Raw genomic sequence first — 17,344 nt, 5'->3', positions numbered from 1 at the left:
TGAGTGAGGATGTGTATGCATGTGAGTGTGTTTATGAGAGAGGGGGAATGTGTATGCGTGTGAGTGAGGATGTGTATGCATGTGAGTGAGGATGTATATGCATGTGAGTGAGGATGTATATGCATGTGAGTGAGAATGTGTGTGTGTGTTTGTGTGTGTGTGAGAGAGAGAGACTGTGTATACATGTGAGTGTATGTGAGAGAGAGAGGATGTGTATGCGTGTGAGTGTGTGTGTGTTGTGTTTCTGGGGTCATTCTGAGGTGTCTAGGTGTCTAAGAGCCTTCTGGAGGAGAGGGAGCAGAGGTATGTGACTCTCAGAAACCTGATGTTACCTTTTCTTGATTCAAAGTCTTGCTCTTCACCAAAACAGCTGACTCCTTTTTTTTTTTTCTGGAGACCAGACATTGTTCATATAAAAGTGATATTTAATAGCATGTGAAAATGGCCTCTTGTTTGAATGACCAGAACTTCTATGTTGCTGTAGTGAGTGTTTTAATCTCTTGTGCTTTGAAAACTTGCTTGTATTTTGTTTTGTTTTGCCTGGAGTTGTACGGATACTGCATGAAGAAGGGGCTGATGTTTTGATTCGCCTCCCTTTAGGGGAAGGGTTTTATTTTCTAACTTTTCTAGCCAGAGCTCATATTGGTAACTTAAGAATTCAAATGTAAAGCCCAATGCTTCTATTTACAATGGCTCAGCCACAGTCAGAGAACTTCCGAGGACTAACCTGTCTGATTCAGCTGTGGTTGGCAAGATGGGGCGTGTCTTATTCCTGCTACTATGACAGAGCACCCCAACAAAAGCAACTCAAGAAAGAAGGGGTATGTGTTGGCTTATAGTTTAATGTTACAGCCCATCATGGAAATCAAGGCAGTCCTCACAACCAGGGTCAGAGAGCAGCAAGCACAGGCATGTCGTTACTTGGATCTGGTTCTCTGTCCATCTTTCCTAACTGAGATTGATTTCTCACGTTAAGTAACATAATAAATATAATCTCCCAAAGGCCATGAACTTGGAAGGGAGTAAGGTTGAGTCTAGGAGGAGCTGGGGGAGGGGGTGGGTGAACATGATCAAAAGACATTGTATGCAAGTATGAAATTCTCAAAGGGTTATCAAATATATATTTTTTAAAAAGAGAATCTCTCCCAGACACTCTCAGAGGCTAACCTTAATCTAGACAATCCCTCATGGGTGCACCGAAGTTTGTGAAGTTGACCATCAACACTGACCATCATAGGGTAGCTAATCCATCGGTGCCATGCATCCTGGGTCTTCTTTCATGATGTGGAGAAACCAACTCTGCCCCATTTCAGGAAATTCGAGACCCTCTGCCTCCTTCCTGGGCATCCACACACCAGAGAGATTTCACTCCTATTTATTTATATTTTTAATGGAGAAAGAGTCTCATGGACTGTCTTGGACTGTCTCTTGTTTTTCTGCCACCTCGTGTGGTCTGTGCTGGAGGTTGAACCCAGGGGTTTATGCAGGCTAAGCTAGCACCCTACACATAGAGCTACACTTCCAGCCCTTTTGCTGTATATTCCAGCTTTGCTGGGGATAAAGAACACCAAAGCTAGGGTATGGAAGTTTGCGGCTGTGACACCATGTTCGCATAGTGACTGGAGGGGGCTCTACTGACTCTATCCTGAATACTGCCCCACAGTGAGGTTGTAGGCAGGCAGCCGGAGGGTCCAGGCTTTCCACAGTCGCAAGGATGCCTTCAAGCCAGCTCTTGGATGAAAATGCCTCTGATGAGAACAAACAGTGCGCTGGACTTTGACTCCCTGCTCAGCACAGGAAGCCCTTCGCCAGTTTCCATTTTTACCAGCCTGACCCTGGGTTGTGGCCACTGGATGTGGTAATTCATTGAATTGATTGCTGTTTACTGGATGTCCTGTGATCCTGTTGAGGCTGAAAAAGCCCATGGTCCTATTTTCCTGTCTCCTTTTCCCTACCCCATTATACTGGAATGAATTATTATGTGGAATATAGTGAACCTTTTCCTTCCTGTAAGTGAGCATGGGGAGGGAGCTGAGGAGAGGGCTCAGCAGGACAGGACGTGTGCCGCCAAGCCTGACAGCCCGAGTTGGGATCCCAGGAGCCACATGATGGGAGACAGAACCAACTCCAGGAAGTTGTCCTCTGCCCTCCACATTCATGCCAAGGCACAAATGCTACCCCCTTCCAAATAAATAAATAAATAAATAAATAAATAAATAAATAAATAACATGGGAGCATTTTTTTAAAACTGAATAAGCATGGCTAAGTTTTAAAGTGAATGCCAGAAAATGGGAACTTGGATGTCTAAGATAAAAGTTCTCATGTGTAATAAAAAAGACAGTGATTAAAATTTTTCTGAGTGGCTAAACAGATGGCTCAGCAGTCAAGAGTGAATGCTACTCCTGTAGAGAATCCCCACATTCAGTTCCTCGCGCCCACACTTGACAGCTCATAACCTACTGTAACTTCAGCACTAGGAGACTTTGCACCCTCTTCTGGCCTCCACAGGGACCTGCACGCACGTGCACATACCCACACACAAAGGCACACATACATTTTTTTTTTTAAATTCTGAAATCAGGGACATGCCTCAACTATGAAGGCAATGAAAAGGTGATTTTAAAACGCAAAGATAAATACATTAGGTAAAAAAATAGCTATTGTCCTTTTAAAAATGTAGTCATAGATTAGAAGCTAGAAAACATGGCAGGAGAGACTTGTGGGAAAACCTTCATCTTGCCTTGCTCTCTCCCATGCCCTTTCTCCTCCACCTGGTTATTAGTTTCAAGGGGACCTGATGTCTCCTGCTTACTCCAGTGCTTCAGCTGTGCGCTGGCTGATCTTCATTATCTACCTGAATGGATCAAGAAGTACCTAGAATTTTGGCATGCATCTGGATTTGTCTAACAGACCTTACAGAGATTGGCACGAGACAGCGAGCCAGGTGGGGAAGACTCATCCTGAGTGTGGGTGGCTCTGTTCATAGGCTGCAGGTCTGAGTGGAACAGTAACGAGGAAGAAGGGGGAAACTTGTTCATTGGCGATGTCTTAGTGTTGTTTGCTGCAGCGGCGATAAAAACCCTGACAGAACAGCTCAGCTGAGAAAGAAAGGGTTTGCTTTAGCTCCCCATTCCAGGCTGGAGTCCAGAACTACAGGAGAGTTATAGTGTCTTGAATCTGAAGAGGCTAGTCATATCCACAGTCAAGAGCAGAGAGAGGATGAAGGCATTCATGTATGTACTCGGCTCACTGCCTTTCCTCTTAAACAACACAGGATCCCCTATGCAGGGAATGGTGCTGCCCATAGTGGGCTGGGTCTGTTCACCTCAGTTAACTCAGTTAAGACAACTTCCCTCAGCTGCAAACAGGCCAGCTTGAGCTAGACAACCACTGAGATTCTCTCCACCTTAGATTTAAGAGTGTGTTAAGTTGGTAATTGCAGGGAAACATCACAGGTAGGTGCAACTTTTCCTGAGTGGTTTTTCTTGCTGCTGTCATTGACCATTGACATCAAACTCCAAGATAGTCCATATTTCAATGGGGACTTCCACCAGCATTAAACCTACCAGCCTTCAGCCTGAGTTACTGGTCCCTCTTATTCTGGGGCTTCCAGCTGCTCCAACAACTGAGCAGTGGTTGGCTTTCTCGGTTCTCCAGCCTGCAGACTGTGGGATTCTATAGCCTCTGATCATGAGTCCTGACTAATACAAGTTGCCTCTTGTCTAACCCATGAAGCCCCCCCCCCTTTTTAAAGCAACATAGTTGCTACTTCTAATACACCCAACTGTCTTAGTCCTTTGGCAAGTATCTCTCTCTCTCTTTCTCTCTGTTTGTGTGTGTATGTATGTGTGAGTTTTAGGGATTATATGAGGTGTTTGAGCCCCCAGGAGAGAGAGAGAGGGAGATAGAAGGTTATGTAAATCTGGGAGCCCCCATATTTGTCTCTTTCTTAACTCAGAGTTGGGCTTTTCTGCAAGATGACTGACTTCCTGAAGTTGTTTCTATGGATCAGTCACTTTTATACAGAAGCAGCTTTTTGATTACACGCGGAAACCCTCCTGCCTGCTCGAGTGAGTTTTTCATCTTTTGGTAGCTGGTTTTTGTTTTGTCTGTTAGCTGGCGTTTATGGACGTTATTTGAAAAGGAAAGGACCGTCTTGTTTTTTTTTTTTATTGTTTCCTTTGGGGAGAGGCTGGCTTTACTTTCTGATTCTCTAGATAGGGTTAATGTGTGTTTACATGGAAGCCAGCAGACCCCCATGGCCTCTGATCCCAGTAGAGCCTGTGACATGGTACTATGCTCTTCCTGTTTGCTTCTAGTATGTCTTGTCCAGTGTCTGTGTGACATGAATCTTATACCATAACTATTGTAAAACGTTACCATCTTCACAGCAAATAGCCACCCTCAACATTAACTATTCTAATAATTATCAGTTCCACAAAATACTCCCTGAACAGGAATGATAAATAGAACAGCCTAGACTGGCCCCTAACTCATGGCAATGCCTCTGCCTCCGCTTTATAGGTCCTAGGGTTACAGTTGCAATCACCATACTAGATAGACTCTTTCTTTTCTTTTCTTTCTTTCTTCCTTTTTTCTTTCTTTTTATACATTTATTTATTAAAATTTCCACCTCCTCCCATTTTCCTCCCACTCCCCCCTCCCCATTTCCCTCTCCAGTCTTAGAGAAGTCAGGGACTTCTCCCCCCTCCATCCAGGTCTAGGAAGGTGTGCATGCAAACAGACTAGGCTCCCAAAAAGCCAGTACATGCAGTAGAATCAAAACATTATCGTTGGCTTCTCAGTCAGCCCTCATTGTCAGCCACATTCAGAGAATCCAGTCTGATTACATGCTCATTCAGTCCCAGTCCAGCTGGCTTTGGTGAGCTTCCATTAGATCAGTTGCACCTTCTCAGTGGGTGGATGCACCCCACGCAGTCCTGACTTCCTTGTTCATGTTCTCCCTCCTTCTGCTCTTCATCTGGACCTTGGGAGCTCAGTCCAGTGCTCCAATGTCTCTATCTCTATCTCCATCTGGATGAAGGTTCTATGGTAATATGCAAGATATTCATCAGTGTGGCTATGGGATAGGGCCATTTCAGGTTCCCTCTCCTCTGCTGCCCAAGGACCTAGCTGGGGACATCTCCTTGGACACCTGGGAATCCCTTTAGAGCCAAGTCTCTTGTCAACACTAAAATGGCTCCCTTAATTAAGATATCTTCTTCCCTGCTCCCATATCCAATGGTTGAGATGGAGGAAGAGTGGATAGACTTTCTTTAAGGGAAAAAAAAATGTTACTAATGATAAAATATTGAAATAAATAACAAAATTTCACAAATTTAATAAAAGAGTTCCAAGAGTAAAAGGCAATGAAGGATCAGAATTAGCAGTTTACATAAGGAAAAAATGCAAATGGCTGGTGAAACTGAGCAGTTTAAAATTCTAACAAATACATGAAAGACGAGGGTAGGATAGGAGTGCGGGAGGCCGGTGCTTACACGCAAAGCCGGTGGAATCACAGGCGGATGGAAGCTCTGCAGGCAACAGTTTTGCAATATCTGCCAAAAGCCTTAAACATGCATATATTATGTATTTAGGAGTCCCATCGCTAGGAATTTCTTCTCAGGACATCATTAGAGATGTAGGCAGGAACAATCACTATGAGGATGAGAACCCTCAGAATAATTTTGATGGACAAAATGAGAAACTGTGCTGAATATGAAGTGAAATAAATATGTAATCATGTGCTATTGGGGGTAAAGAACATGCGTGTATAATGTATAACACGTGTACTTCTGCTGTCTGTCAGTTTTAAATGCGACTGCGCTCAACTATAATTTGTATGTGGGTACTAGGATCAGATGGGTGGCTGTGCACTTTTTATATTATTTTGATGGTCTGTCTTTTTGGTATGTTGTTTCTGTGTGGTATTGGGTGTGCAGTGCATGTGTAATACCCGTGCACATGGAGGCTAAAGGACAGCCTCAGCTGCCATTCTGCAGGCTACTAACTGGTTTTTGAAACAGAGTTTCTCTCTGAAACTGGAGAAGTATAGCCAAGCTGGCTGGCCAGTAAGCCTCAGGAATTGGCCTGACTCCACTTGTCAGCCCTGGGATTACAAGCAAGAACAACCATGTTTGGATTTTTTTTTTTTTTAAAAAAAAAGATAGGTTCTGGGTCTCAAACTCAGACCATTGTGATTGCAATGCAAATGGTTTAGTGACTGAGCCACACCCCCTCCCCTGCTGGCTTCGCTGTGTTCTGTAACTCATTGGTGGCACCTTATAAGAATATTGGATTAGAATATTAACTTTTACTTGTGTCATACGTACGTTAGATAATTCTCATTTTGCTGTCTACTTGAGCTCCATAGCCTCCTGGGCTCAGCCTAGACTAGACTGTTCTGTTTACCTAACTCAGAAATACAATTTTCACCTGTACATATGTCTTCTTTATAGACCCCCTCCCTTTGGTTAAGGTCAGTCCGATCACCCCTCCCGGTCCTTCAGTTGTGTTTCCCCTTCATGGCTCCCGGCACTGAGTTAGTTTGAACTTCATCTTGCATTTGCCCAAATAACCTTAATGGCATTGTCCACTGTCTTCCTGCCTCCAATCCATAATTCGTATTTCTGTTGCAGACTGATCTGTCTGCAGGAGTGAGGATGGAATTCTCTTTATTTTGCTGCTGTCTTGAGCTTGCTATGCAAGTGCGAGGATTGGAGTTCAGATCCTCATCACCCACATAAATGCCCCGTGGCCTGCCTGCAATCCCAGTGCATGGGAGGTGCAGACAGGATGTCCTGGAGCAAGCTGGCTGGCTAGACTGGCCAAATGGGTGAGTTCGGAGCCCAAGGGAGAGAGGCTGTCTTGGTGTGTAAGGTGGGCCATCAAGGAAGACACCAGATGTTAACCTCTGGCTTCTACATGTATGTGTGCACACACACATAAGCATGAATACACATAGACACACATCACAAGCACATACATCTACCAAAATAATCCAAATGTATGCTTTAACTGTTAATGCTATTTGTTGGCTACAGGTAGTGTAAAATCTTAAGTTGGTCGTCTAGTGAGTCTGTGGAGTTCTCTGCCCTTAGAGTCTGGGGCGTTCTCCTCCCATGGGAGCTGGGGAGTTCTCTACCCATAGGAGGGTGGGGAATTCTCTACCCATAGGAGCTGGGGAGTTCTCTCCCATAGGAGATTGGGGAGTTCTCTCCCATAGGAGCTGGGGAGTTCTCTACCCATAGGGGATTGGGGAGTTCTCTACTCATAGGAGGCTGGAGAGTTCTCTACCCATAGGAGATTGGGGAGTTCTCTACCCATAGGAGGCTGGGGAATTCTCTCCCATAGGAGGCTGGGGAATTCTCTCCCATAGGAGGCTGGGGAATTCTCTCCCATAGAAGGCTGAGGAGTTTTTTCTGCCATAGGAGGCTGGGGAGTTCTCTCCCATCTCTCACTGGTGTATTTCTCTCACCCATCCATGTTCCTTGACTTGTATTTTAGCCCTTCTGCCTCAGCAATTGTATTGAGGGAATTAACAATTCCGCAACTCATTAGCCAGTATATGATGCTTTATAGAGAAGATAATAATCTCATTAATAATAATAGCCTCATTAATAATTTCTAATAGGGTCCTTAGAAAGAATAAATGGAATAATTACTCATTTTGACTTAATGATTGGGTCCTCTGTGAGTGCTCAGGACCCTAATCTTTAGGGTTTTCCTTTAATGTTCCCTTCTCAGTGGGCTGCTTCTGGTCAGTCTGCCTACTCCCATCAGCACATGTTGGGTACGTCCTGTCTCTCCTTCTCCTTATCGCCCTGTGAAAAGACACAGAGGAAGTCTAATCTCACAGCCGTCTCTCCATCCAGTTCTCTTCGCAGACTTTGGTCTACCTTCTGCTCATCTTTCCCTGTATGAGTGAACTGAATCCACTGCCTGTGCTCTGCTTTTCCCACTAAGCATTTTGTCCTGGAGACACTGTGGGTTGTTATAGAGCAACCTTCCCTGTTCTGTTAGACAGCTGCTTACTCTTCCATTCCACAGAGGGCCCCAAGCTTAGGCCCTTTGCAGATGGCCAGTGGGAATGGCTCAGGACTCTCAAACAGAGCAGTGATAAGTGATGACAGCATACACGTTCAAGTGCATTTCTAGACTCGGTTTCCCAGAGGACAGAGGCTGCATCGCATCCCATTCAAAGGAAAAATGTCATCAAGTTGCTACCTAAAGAGCTCTACTAATCTTTTAAAAGAGAAATACGCAAAGCCCCGGGACAATGTTTTCAGTTGTGTTTGGAGCTTTGACAATCTGATAGATAGAAAAGGCTGCCTACATGTAATTTAATTTCTGTTGACCAGGGCTCAGCAAACTTTGTTTTCCTATAAAATGACAGTGTTTTCAGCTTTGTAGTCCAGCTTATGTTCTACCAATTTAACTCCACTGTAGCTCAAGAGCAAGTAAAGGCTACATAACTGAACAAACATGCCTCGCTTTCAGTGGACTTTGTTTGTACATGCAGGAGTCCTGGCAGAGGTAGCTTGTGGCCCACAGTGTCCCAGTCATCTCAGGGGCATCTTCCATATGCCAAAGACCCATCCCTAGTGCTTCCTTTTTCTGTGAATTACTCAAATGCTTTCCAAATTTTCTTTATCAGTTGTTACCTATTTTGTTTAAAAATCTTTATTTTTTTATTTTGTGTGTATGGGTGTTTTGCCTGCGGGTATGTATACCAGCTTTGGGGAGATCAGAGTAGGGCATCAGATCCCCGAGAACTGGAGCTACAGACAATTGTGAGCTGCCTTGTGGGTTCTGGAAATTGAACCCTGGTCCTCTGGAAGAGCAGCCAGTGCTCTTAACTGCTGAGCCAGCTCTCCAGCCCTCTTGTTATCTCTCTTAATGTTTTTTCTAGGTATTCTTTATGTGTTGATCCCATGCTTCTGCTAATATAACAAACGATCTTTTCTAATTTGTCGTTTGATTTTGTGTTTAGTAGTATTTTGTGAAGAGGTGTTGGTGGATCGTTAAAGGTAAGTGTGTGTGCATGTGTGCATATGTGTGTGTATATGTATGTGTGTACATGTGTGTGTATGTGTGTGTGTAAGTATGTATAGTGGTGTTTTTTGAGACAGGGTCTCATGTAGTTGGGGCAGGCCGAACTCCTGATCCTCCCACTTGCTAAGATTGTAACTAAACTCGACTACACTTAGCTCATATGTTTTTCCTATTTTGTGTGTGTGGTATAAGCACACATTTGTATTGGTGTGTATGTATATATGAGTGCGTGTACATGTGTGCGCTATGCATTGTGGAGGTCAGAGATTGACGTCAGGTGTTTTCTACTATTGCCGTCCTCTTGATTTTCTGATACTGGGTCTTTCATTGACTCTGGAGCTGACTAGTTTGCCTGGAAGAACCCCGAGTGTCTGCCTGTCTCTACCACTCCAGCACTGAGATTATAAGTATAACCACTTTCCCAGCTTATTATTACAGGATGCTGGAGATTGGGGCCGGGTCCCCACACTTACACAGCAAGGCCTTTGTTAGCTGAGCCAGTCCTCTAGTCCCAGCTTACAGCTTTTGTTTAACTGATAACCTGCAGATCCATCTGTCTTGACAGTGCAGTAGTTGCACAGAATCTACCTGGAGTTTCTCGTGAGCTTGGTGTGAAGGAGGTGTTCTTTCAGTAGAAGGCCTTAGACTTCCCCAGCTCAACTGAGCCAGTCACAAATTTGAACACTTGAGAAAGTGTTATAGTTTCGGGTTTCTGTTGCTGGCTGAGAACGGAGGACTTTGTGCTCTTAGCTGCTGAGAGCTTCCAAAGCACTTGGCTCACAGTAAAACTGCCATAAAGCAAGTCCCCTTTAACTAAATGGCATGCTTTATAAAGTTTCTCAAAAGTTCTTTATTATTTACTTATTTGTAAACTTAAGAGGGTTTTATTGCTTGTGTATGTGCACATGTGCACGCACATGCCGCGGTAAGCATGTAGAAGTCAGAGCATAGCCTGTAAGAGTTCTCTCCTTCCACCATGCTGGGCCTGGGGCTCAAACCCAGGTTGTCAGGCTTGGCTGCAGGCACCGTTACCCACTGAGATATCTTATGGTTTCATTTTCTATTCTTCTGATGTTATTTTATCGTATATACATACACCTTTACACATAAATATGTGATTCAGCATACACATTGTTTAGATGTAATAACATTCTTCTGATGTTATTTCATCGTATATACATACACCTCCACACATACATATGTGATCCAGCATACACACTGCTCAGATGTAAAGTGTCTCTCAAAAGGCTATGGGCAGTGGGCTTCGTCACTGGTTGGGGGTGTTGTTTTAGCATTTTCTGGAAACTTTAGGAAGCAGAGCCTAGTGGAGGAGTAGGTCACTAAAGGGTCCTTGTAGATACATTTTCCCTGGCCTCTTCCTGTCTTCCTGTCTACTTCCTGTGTGCCGTGAGATAAGGTGTCCTCTCCTCTGCCAACATTGACACTGCCATGATATCTGTCCAAGCAACGATGCATTGAACCTGCTGTGTCTCAGTTTCATTTCTGTTGCTGTGATAAAATCCCCTAACTAAAGCAGCTCTAAGGCAGAAAAGTTTCTTTTGGTTTACAGTTGCAGATCACAGGCGATCATTAAGGCAGTAACTTGAAGCAACTAGAATATATCATATCCACTGTCAAGAACAGAGAGAAAAATGCATCGTTACCTACTGCCTTGCTCACTCTTCCTCTTTTATACAGTCCAGGACCCAACCCCAGGGAATGGTGCAGCCCACAGTGGGCTTGAGCTTCTCACATCCATTAAGATCAGCAAGACAATCTTCCACAGGCAAACCTGCTCTAGACAGATTCTCTTTGTGACTCTCTTCCCAGGTAATTCTACGCTGTGTCAAGATGACAATTGAAACTTTGGTTCTGAAACTATGAACCAAAATAAATCTTTAAGTTGTTTATCTTAGGTATTTTGCTGACAGAGACAAAAAGCTAACTAATAACACAATCCATATCTATAGGCGTACTCATACACTCAGACATGTAATACAGTTATGAATATAGAATAGTATTAACTGAACTTTTAGAATTTATATTCATGATTTAATTTAAATGTCACTCATGATGTAAAATATTCATCGTATTTATGATAAACACATGAGCTGGGTTCGGAGAACCCATAGTGACTCATGGTTTCTGCCCTCCAGTTTCTCACTGTCGTATGGAGAAGGTAATGGCTATATAGCTAATTATAGTAGAAGTACATAAGGTGTTTCCTAGGCTGGAGGGACTGATTAATCACAGGACTCAGACAAGCATGAGGCTGTAGTCTCCAGCAGTGGTGAGGTCAGTCAGGGATGCATCTGAGTCTTCCTTTGCCCTTCCTTTCTATGGCCCCAGGGAAGCTGGTTTGCCTTCTGTTGCTGTGATAAAACACCATGACCAAAAGCAATGAGGAAGAGGAGGAGAGGGTTTATTTCATCTTACAGGTATATATAGTCCATCATCAAGGGAATTCAGGGGCAGGACCTGAAGACAGGAGCCGAAGCAGATATGGAGGAATGCTGCTTGCTGGCTTGCTCAGCTTTCTTTTTTATACTGTTCACAGCCACCTGCCTAGGCAAGGCACCTCCCACCTTGGGCTGGACCCTCCTCCATCAAATAGCAATTTAGAAAATGTCTCAAAAAAATGGCCAGCGACTAGCCTGATCTGGGCAATTCTTTATTTAGATGTTATGTGTGTTTTGCCTGAATATACAGAGTCAGATAACCTAGAACTGGAGTTACGAGCCACCATTTGGATGCTGGGCATCGAACTTGGGTCCTCTGGAAGAGCAGCCAGTGCTTTTAACCACTGAGTCATCTCTCCAGCCCTGATCTGGGCAAATCTTCAGTTGAAGTTCTCTCTTTCCTGGTGACTCTGGTACCTAAGGGGAGAGAAGAGTCAGCTGTGAATTAGATAAGGGCCAGGGGTGTGGAGCTTCTTGGTGGGGTGCTTACTGCCCAGGAGGTGGGAGAAAGGGAAGGGCCAAAGGAGCCGAAGTCAGAGCAGGCCTGGCAGGGGCATTCTGCAGTATTCCTTGTTCCCAAGCTGGACAAACCAGGGGTGAAAGAGACTGAGGGATGCCTGCCTCCTTCAACATTTCAAAGAGGCCTGGAGTGTTGGTGGAAGAATTCCTTTTCCTATGGTGTGGGGCAGAATCCCACAAAGCACCATCTGTGTAACGATGGAGAACACAGTGAAGACATCTGCCAAGTCCTTCCTGATTCCACACAACCTTGCCACTCTCTTTAAGGCCCATTTCAAACGTGTATTTCCTTCCTTCTTAAAGATGGAAAACTTTGAGGACCAGAAACCTCAGGCAGAGAGAACATGTTATGTTGGCTTGGAGACCAGCTGACCAGGCCTGATCTGGGCCAGGCCTGGTGTGGCTGCACTTCCTACAGTTTCAGCGGCCTGCACTGACTTCCCAGCATACAAATGAAACCGGCCTCAGAACCTCCACAAAGGGCCTCTTCCTGCTCACGAAAACAATGACCCTGCAGGAAGCAAGATAGAGTAATACATTTATTTTTATTTATTAAAGGAAAACAACCAACAAAAGCCCTCTTCACCCCGCTTCCTGGGTAATTAACAGATGTCTGCATGTGGTCAAGACCCGGTGGGTCAAGCGGGAAGTGACCTGGAGCAGGAAGTATTAGAGGAGAGAAAAAACAAACAGTCTAGAACTCCAGTTTGATGTCGCAGAAAAGTGCGTTGGCACTATTCACATTACACGACTCTGAAAACCTACTTTGAAGCCTCAGTTTGGTACCCAGTGAGTTCCAGTAAAGCCTTCGCTCTGGCTGGTGTACTTCTCTTGGAATCCGCATCTGGTGGGCTCTATGTAAAAGGAAGTGTTTTTTGATGTGAGAAAAAAGTTAGTTAGGCTCGAATTAGCAATTTCCATCGTGAGGCCTCAGCACTCTGGAATTGGATGCGGGAAGAACAAGTGTTTAAGATCAGCCTGGGCAACATAGCAAAATCCCATCTCATAAACAAACAAACAAACAAACAAACCAACAACAGTAGAAGTTAGGCCTGTGTAGCAGGTCAGTGAAGGCAGAGTATGAGGTCAGCATGATTGTTTTTCTACTCTTTGTCTCAAGCGTGGTTTCCCATCTCGTGCACCCCTTGGTCTCAGTTTTAAGAATAGGTACCAGTACTTACCCACTATCCTAAATGGTGCTAATATTTAAAAATAAAAGGCTAGCACAAAGTCATTTTCCCTGATCCTAGCAAAGATTCAGTAAATGAGAGCCCCCCCATCTCTGTCTGTCTGTCTAGTCATCTTTTTTTAAAATCTATCTTTGTTCTATCTCCTATCTACCCATCTGCATTTCTTCCAATCTATTATCATCTGTATGTCACTTGTCAATCACCTATCAAACTTCCTCTTTGCCTTCTTTCCCCATCCTTCCTGCTTTCATTCTGCCCCCCAGAGTATATGCACATGTGTATACAGTACAGTATGTATTTCTATGTCTGTGAACATTCTTTGGGTTCAATGTCGGGAAAGGACTACCTTGGTTTCTGTCCTTTTTCTGTGATGAAATGCCTGGTAAGAAGCAGCAGGAGAGAAGAAGGTTTCCTTTTGGTTCATATTTGAAGGATAAAGTTTATCATGGTGGAGAAGTCACGGCAGTGGGAACCTGTGGCTGACTCTATACATCTTGATGGGTCAGGAAATGGAGAGCACAGGATGTGGACAGGACTGTCCGTCTACTGGTCCACTCATCCAGGAACCCCCTTCCTCCCACTGAGCCCACCTCCTAAGGGTTTCATAGCCCCTCCAGGCAGACCACCAGCTGGGAACTAGGTGTTCAGACGGAAGCCTGGAGGGACATTTCACATTCAGGCTATCACAAGAGGATGCAAAGCGACTCCACTCGTGATGGGTTGGGAAATGAAGGACTTGTCTGAGCTCTTACACTGTGTCTATTCAGTGTTGGGTGCATGTGACTGATGTGACATGGTCTGAGATCATGGTCTTGTAATGAATGTGTCTCCAAGGCACGGGGACAGGAGCTTTGGCAGAGATAGTCTGTTGACTGCATTAGTGGCCTGAACTCTCCAGGGGTTTTTAAAGTAGTCTACTCAAGATTTATTTCTGACCTATCAATGTGGCTGTTTGATTTAGAGCTGTGTTCAAATCCCTGCAGCCTTTTAAACACCAGGTGAGCATATGTACTTTCAGTGCTGGGGAGGCAGAGATGGGAGTACCAGGAGCAAGCTGGCTCGCTTGACTAGCTAGAGGAGCAAACTCCAGGTTGAGAGACCCTGCCTCCAAAAGTAGGGTGGACACCGACTGGGGAAGACCTCCGATAGCTCCGCTGTAGGCCTCCACTTGCACAGGTACACATATGTAGGTTCTTGCACATGCACACATATGTAGGTTGACTGCACACAAGCTCACAGGAATCTAAGGACTGGGAATGACGTGAGAAAGGATGTGTTAACTCCCAGGAGCTCTTGCTTCCTGACTGTCAGTATTTTTTTTTTACACGCAGGCCATGTCTGCATTTTCTGTGATATAAAGTTCAGGAGTGGGAGAGAAAGGACATCTTCATGGAGAAGCTTGAGGCCTGGTGGGGATGAGGGCAGTGAATACACTGTCTAACACGCGTGCCTTGTCAGCTAAATACAGCATGGAAAGAATCAAGAACATGTCTGTCAAATGCAGTGAAATCGGTTCTGTTAAAGCCATCCATGGTGCATCCTGGGATCTCAGTTCTTCGGAGATAGAGGCAAAAGGATCAGGAGTTCAAAGCTGGCCTGGGCTACATGGGACCCTATTTCAAAAATACAAAATAAAAATTTTTTAAAAATCTGCCACCTTATCCCTCTTACACACACTTTCCACTGTGAAGACACCTTACCCTAGAGCAAAGCTCATAGCCAGAGTCCAGGCTTTCTTAGATTCACAGCAATACTGGCAGGGTCAGTGGCCTAAAGGGCCCTGGTGGCTGTGTGGATAGAGGAAGGACTCTGGGCTTCCTAACAAGGGGTCTCCTCAGGTACAATGACCTCATCTATTCTGCAGACCGTGGCAGGAAAATCAAGGCTGGTAGCCCCTGGGGGTAGGCACTGAGGCTCATCAAGCCTGCCTGAGAGAGAATGGGGCTGTTGGATCTTTCCGCATAGAACAGCCAAGCCAGGACACGACCCCTGGGAGAGGTTTGATTCTCGTAAACAGCAGAACTCATTTTCCAGCAAATAGATTTTCATTTTGCTTTTTCCCAATGATACATTTTGGAATTATCACTGGAATGAGGTCTGCTAGGGTCACCCAGACTGAGCCTCTCTTGCCTTTCAGAGATCCATCTCCTAAGCCCTGACTCAGTTCTGCCAGGTCTCTCTCTGCTACCGATCCAGGGTATGGCACTCGCTCCCCATTCGCCCCATTCCAGTGTGTGTGTGTGTGTGTGTGTGTGTGTGTGTGTGTGTGTGTGTGTGTGTGTTACACTTACCCATGAGGCCACATGTGAAGGCCAGAGACTGAAGTCAGCTGTCTTCCTCTTTCAGACTCTCCCCTTCATTTTGAGGGGCAGGGTCTCTTGTTGAATTCACTGATTTGGCTCAGCTGCCTGGGCAGTGAGTCCCTGAGAGCTGTCTCTGGCTCTCAGGGCCAGAGTTATGGTGATGTGCCCCCATCTCAGCTGTTACATGGGTGGTGGGAATGCAAACTTAGATCCTTAGGTTTGCGCAGCAGCTGACACTCAACCCACTGAGCCATCTCCAGCCCCCCTCCACCGTCAGTATTTTATCACGTGCTATGGGACTTGAGGTTCTGTGAGCCTGAGATGGACCCTAGCTGAAGTGACTGATCATTGATAGGAGGGCCCTCCTCCTGGCCGAGCAGCAGAAAGATGATTCGTGGGTTTTAACCTCATGGGAGGTTCTTAATTGCCCAAGTCACATCCCTTGTATCTGGGAGCTTAACAATTTTCTACTTTTGCTCTGGCCCAGGATCAGTGGGTCTTTGAATCCGACTTATCTCAGGCTGACATTAGATAGCACATTGTCATCAGAGGAACATGAACTGGTCATAGATGTGCTGGCTAGTTTTGTCAGTTTGACACAAACCATATGATAGAGGAATTGTCTCCACCAGATTAGCCTGTAGTCTATGGGGCATTTTCTTGATTGACTAATGTGAGGTGGGGCAGCCCACTGTGGCTGATGCCTCTCCTGGGCAGGTGATCCTGGGTTGCATAAGCAAGCTGAGCAATCTGGAGGCAAGGAGATGCCTGCAAGCCCGAGAATAGCATTCCTCGGCTTAACTTCCTGCCTTTGGGTTCCTGCCCTACCTGAGTTCCCACCCTGACTCCCCTCAGTGATGCACACATAAGCCAAACAAATCCTTCCCTCTCAAGTGACTTTTGGTCACTTTTTGTCTTGTTTGTTTATCATAGTAACAGAAAGCAGGATTTGCAAAGCCGAGTGACCAAGATCTGAACCCTCTCTTTAAGATTGGCATCTCCTGCTTTCCCACACAGCTACGCATCTCTCACACCTGGGCACCCTCTGGACCACTTCCCCTGACCTCCACATGGCTGTCTCATCACAGCTATCAACCCATAGCTCAGAAGTTAGGTTTCCGTACGAAGGTTTCCCATATCCGACAATACTCATCTTTCATTGCTTTAACCAAATACAAGAAACGACTTAAAGGCTGGAGGATTTTTGGCTCATGAATTCAAAGTTTTCAGTCAACCATAGTGGGAAGCTGTGGCAGAACATGGCCGCTCACCTTACAGAATCCAGGAAGAAGAGAACACTGGATTCTAGGGTCTCGTTTTTCTTATCTTTGTGTGGGTTGCAGAGATCAAACTCCAAGCTTGCTCAGCAAACAGCATTATCTGCTGAGTCATCTTGTCAGCCCATCTTTAAATCATTAACATGTAAAATATGAGAAACAGCGTACAGGCTATCAATCAACAAGTCAGTGGGTCTGCCCTACAGGTGTTCTTCTATCACCATAAATACACAGATCTGAAAATCTCAGTAAGAAGCCCCCACCCCCCACCCACGCATGTGGGTGGTTTGTAGCTTAAGTTGGTCTTGAACTTGAACTCAGTAGCTGGGGATGAACTTAACCTCCTGATCCTCCTACCTCCCCTCCCAGAGCACTGGGATTACAGGTCTGTGCCGCCGTGCCCAGCTTTAAATTTACAAAGCAATGCCATGTCATTTGTGATCCCATTTCTTTTTTTTTTTTTTTTTTTTGGTTTTTCAAGACAGGGTTTCTCTGTGGCTTTGGAGCCTGTCCTGGAACTAGCTCTGTAGACCAGGCTGGT

The 17,344-nt window shown here is 45.1% G+C and overlaps 1 protein-coding gene across 1 annotated transcript in view; it reads left to right on the top strand.

Moving 5' to 3' along the window:
- The window catches only part of Eva1a (eva-1 homolog A, regulator of programmed cell death), a 50,456-nt gene that overhangs the window by 27,470 nt on the left and 5,642 nt on the right, over positions 1 to 17,344 (top strand). The window lies entirely within an intron of this gene.

Source organism: Microtus ochrogaster (assembly GCF_000317375.1).
Source record: "Microtus ochrogaster isolate Prairie Vole_2 chromosome 14 unlocalized genomic scaffold, MicOch1.0 chr14_random_3, whole genome shotgun sequence".
Taxonomy (NCBI): Eukaryota; Metazoa; Chordata; class Mammalia; order Rodentia; family Cricetidae; genus Microtus; species Microtus ochrogaster.
The sequence above is the reverse complement of the archived record's forward strand: the minus strand, read 5'-3'. Positions and strand labels throughout refer to the sequence as shown.